This window comes from Euprymna scolopes, chromosome 43 (assembly GCF_053919585.1).
Source record: "Euprymna scolopes isolate OS-2025 chromosome 43, ASM5391958v1, whole genome shotgun sequence".
Taxonomy (NCBI): Eukaryota; Metazoa; Mollusca; class Cephalopoda; order Sepiida; family Sepiolidae; genus Euprymna; species Euprymna scolopes.
Window position 1 is genome coordinate 42,054,038 of NC_136524.1, and position 5,000 is coordinate 42,059,037.

A 5,000-nucleotide genomic window follows, 5' to 3' on the forward strand; every position below is an offset into this window, starting at 1 on the left:
CAAAAGTAATGGACTAATGAATTCAACGAGGTTGTTAGATAGTGCTCAATAAAAAGAGCTGATAATACTTGTTTATTGTTATATAAACATGCTCACATCCCGCTGCTACAAATAGCCACTTGTTTCAATCAAACAACAGATATCATCAGGCAGCGACTTGACTATTCAAAAGTTCAATGAATTTGAACTTTTGAATAGTCAAGTCGCTGCCTGATGATATCTGTTGTTTGATTGAAACAAGTGGCTATTTGTAGCAGCGGGATGTGAGCATGTTTATATAACAATAAACAAGTATTATATATATGTGTGTGTGTATAAATATGTGTGTGTGTGTGTGTATATAAATATATGTGTGGGTGTGTGTTTTTAAAGTATAATTGTCCACTGACACGTGTTTCATCAACTACAACTCATCAGAGTGGCCGAATCTAGAGGGATTCGAAATCGGGACCTCATGTTTAAGAAGTCTTAACTCTTACTTCTAGACCACCTCGCACGACTGTTTGGATATATCCCTAAATATTTAACTATAACGTTTAGATTTTTACGTGATTACCGTAAAAACAAAAACAGATAAAATAACATCTCTTTCTCTCTCTCTCTCTCTCTCTCATATATATATATATATATATATATATATATATATATATATATATATATATATATATATATATAAGCGAGATAAAACACTGATAAAATTCAGATCAAAATCATGATAGATATTACTTGAAGTAACAATTGCAGGGTGATCCTAGCCAAAAAGGAAAAGATCAATATTTAAGAATAGATCAATATATGTTTGGTGGTTAAATTTTAAATTCTGGAAAAAATATATATATATATAAACACATATATTCGATTTAAGAATTTATTGTTTGACAAAAGGGATATATATATATATATATATATATATATTCATATTCCTTTTGTTCCTTTTGTCAAACAATAAATTCTTGATTCGAATATATGTGTCTATATGTTGTTTTTTTAGAATTCAAAATTTAACCACCAAACTTGAAAGTAATATAAATAAATGTGTACTTTATATACAACAATATCTGACATAGGAAAAGGGTTTAAATTGTAAAACATAATTTAATTTTCTATATAAAAATATTACAATAAAGTTCAAAATTGATTGCGGAAAAATATCTCAAATTGTTGCAGCTGTGACAAAATATTAGCGACCACAAAAATCTATTGTATATCTATAGAAAACATCGGCTAAAAGACGCAGCTTATAAAATCGCCGACATTAATGCCAAGATGCGATTTCTTGCATTTATTTATAAGTACATTAGCCTTTATCCTACAGACAATAGAATTTTCTTTTAGATGTTTTTTTTTTCTTTGTTTCTTTTGGAAATATAAGTTTACAATAGTTTTTTTTTTTTTGTAAATTTATATAAAAGCAAAATACATTAACTATTAAAATTTAGTTTAGTGTAAATATGTGATAAAAAGCGATTTTGGAATAAATTATGTCTTTTACTCTACCTCAAAAATTATGGTCCATTTAAGAAACAGTGGTATGAAAAAAAAAGGTTTAAGACAAGTACTTCGTATGTTACTAAATGTATCGAATGCGTTGAAATTAAACTGAAGTACCAAGTAAAGATCGTGAGAAGTAATCGAATGACATTGTTCTTAATGAAGCTATGGTCATAAAACCGTTAGCAGCGGTTACTAAGCTACTAAAGGAATGCATAAAATTTAGGAATATCACGGCAGTTCGTTAATATTAAAACTTTGAAAAAGTGACAGTGATATATGTGCATTCACACAGTTTTCAGGCAGGAGGTTCAGGACTGCAGAACACCATGCGAACAAAGATCGCCGGTACAGCTCTGAGCAAACACCGGCATGTGTATCGTCGCAGATTTGGTCTATTTTGCCGCAGCACATTAGATTATATATATATACACTAGATTATATATATATATATATATATATATAATCTAGTGTATATATATATATCATCTAGTGTATATATACACTAGATTATATATATATATACACTAGATTATATATATATACATATATAATAATAATAATAATAATAATAATAATAATAATAATAATATCATATTCACCAACGACTTTACATGAATTTCGCGTTTGCATCGGGTTTGAATCACTTGCTAAATTGTGGTGTTAAAATAAAACAGTATTACTAAATTTCACGCAAACGAAACGTACACTCGTTGTTTATTTTATTTTCTGTCACGGATCTAATTAGAGTTTTGAATATAGGCCACACGAACCACATGCATTCTGCTACTACACTAACTTGGATATGTATATTTCATGTTGATCATCTACGGATGTGAATATAAAGGAAATGTGCAGTTTTATCTTTCTTTTTAGCTTTAGTTTATAGCTCGAAATTATAAAAATACATATATATTATATATATTCGCTCTACCTACGTATTAAGCACTGGTAAAGTAAATACTTAAAGTTTACGCATAAATTTATATTTCGTATATGAATTACTGTGATTAAATTAATTAATCACATATATAACGAAATGCTAAAAGTGGTTCAGAGTTTCAAGACAATGTGCGCAGAGAGTTCTTTATTTATTTCCGTAAAACGCCAAGTGTACCTCGTGAGTCTTTAAGACATTTACAGAAATATATTTCAATTAATGTTTATGTAGCCACGTCCCCCTCCAGCACACAATAAAACGTCGAGTATATACTTAGACGTTAGCCTCCAAGTTGTTGTTGTTGTTATAATAATAATAATAATAATAATAATAATAATAATAATAATAATAATAATAATAATAATAATAATAATAATATAAATGAAAAAAAAAATTAAAAAGCAATATGCGTTATAGAGCCGGCGAAAACCCATGTGCATTCTTTATTTAATCCCGAGTAACCCATGGTATTCATGCTAGTATTATAAAAAAACACACTCTCTGTATTTTTCAAATAATGAATCAATTTAAAAGTAATACGTTTCTAAATAAAGGGTTTGATAATTTTGTTTTCTTTTTGGTTTTCTTTTAATGAGTACTAGAAGGCCGTCCATCGTTGCCCGGTCAGAGAATACAACAAATATATATGCGTATACATGAATATATATAGAAAGAGCTTTGTGTTTACTGTAAACTTTTTAAGCAAATATTATACAAGTATAAATCATGTAGAATAGCTGCATGAATATAATTACGCGTAATAGTTAACTAAAGATGATCATCCCATTAAAAAAAAACACGAAAAAAAAAAACTAATAGGCAATTAATTAAAATGAATGCTTAAAAGAATATGCAAATTAGCTAAATCTCATTGCAGATGAATGCAATTCAACGACCCATATATAAAAAATATATTTTCCTTTTAAAATAATAGAAAAAAGGGGTTTTTAATATGAATATCAATGCACAAAATAGAACAAATAGAAAGGAGTATAGATTGAGTGTCTTTATTACAAAATAAATGAATTTTATGTAATGTTTGCGTTATTCGAACGATTCCTCTTAATTAATATTCTTATAATGTATCGCCGAATATAACCTTTGCCCTTCTTCACTTGTATATTATCTAACTCAGGAATCGTTCTGTCGAACTCTGGAATCTACAAGGAATTCCAAACGAAATCCTTGATTTAATCAATGGGGGTAGCCAGCACTCGTTCCGTCAGCCATGACTAAGTAGAAGTTTTAAGTAATTCGCAATTGTATCCTTAGTATCGCTTGAACAGGAGATAGCCATGGGCCTTTATGGTTCACAATAAAATAAATGTCAATTAGTGATGGGACGATTCCAATATTATTTTCTATTCCGATAGAATTACCGATTCCATACTAAATTCCCGAATTCTATAAATTATAATTTCTAAATATTTAACTACAGAGTTTTTTTGTTTTTTTTTTCCGATTACCGCAAAAACACCCGATAAATGTGCAGGTAGTTTCTCAAACGTAAAATCAAACCTGTGAGGGATGATCTATAAATTGTTAGTTTTGACTCGCACGCGCACGCGCGTGCGCACACACACACACGCACACACACACACACATATACACACACGTTGCTTAAAGCAAAATCAAATAGAAAACAATTAAAAGAATCGTTTTTAGCATCGGAAAAAAGGCACGATTTTATTTTCCTATTTCGATAGCCCCAAAAGTTCTGATGTTTTCCGATTCCCGATTAATCGTCCCAGCACTAATACATGTATAATATAATACGCTTCATATTGCATATGTACGCACGTTATCACTCCTCATCTCTATTTTAAGACGAAATCGTGCGATCGCCGAAGATGCTATTCAAAGAAAACATAAAAAAAACAAAAAATGAGATGAGTTTTATTTAAATATTTAGCACTATTTAACAATATTTAACAATATTTAACACTATTTAACACTATTTAACAATATTTAACAATATTTAACACTATTTAACACTATTTAACAATATTTAACACTATTTAACAATATTTAACTCACAATTACTTAGGTACCGTTCAGCGTTGTTCGTTCGTAAAATGCACTTCAATATATGCATATTTAATGTATGTAGATTCCGTATTTATTATTATAGAGGCAATTCTCTAATCATTTTTATATTGTGCCATATATATAGCAGTGATTTCAACATATGTGATGCCATCAGCTTGAATCGAACCCAAAAGATTTACCTCACGAGCGATATTTGCTACTATCTAAGCTAATAGCATATGCATATATAAATTTGACACATTACCGTACTTAAATCTATAAATGCATATTTGTGCATGCATAGAGCGTATACATTTTGTAGAATTATGCCTGCCGAGTTCAATTTTTTTTTTTTTCAATATTGACCCCTTAGCAGCTATTCTAAACTTCTTCCACGGGTCCGAGTACTCTATATATCGTTTCAAGTCTGAAGACCAAAAATTAACAGAGTAGTTTGTTAGAGACCGTTCAATAGACATATTCATATACACACACGCACGCATACACACACACGCGCGCGTATATATATATATATATATAT

At 29.4% G+C, this 5,000-nt stretch overlaps 1 protein-coding gene across 4 annotated transcripts in view; it reads right to left on the bottom strand.

The window, feature by feature from the left end:
- Positions 1–5,000, bottom strand: part of LOC145268304 (uncharacterized) — a 485,827-nt gene that overhangs the window by 418,541 nt on the left and 62,286 nt on the right. The window lies entirely within an intron of this gene.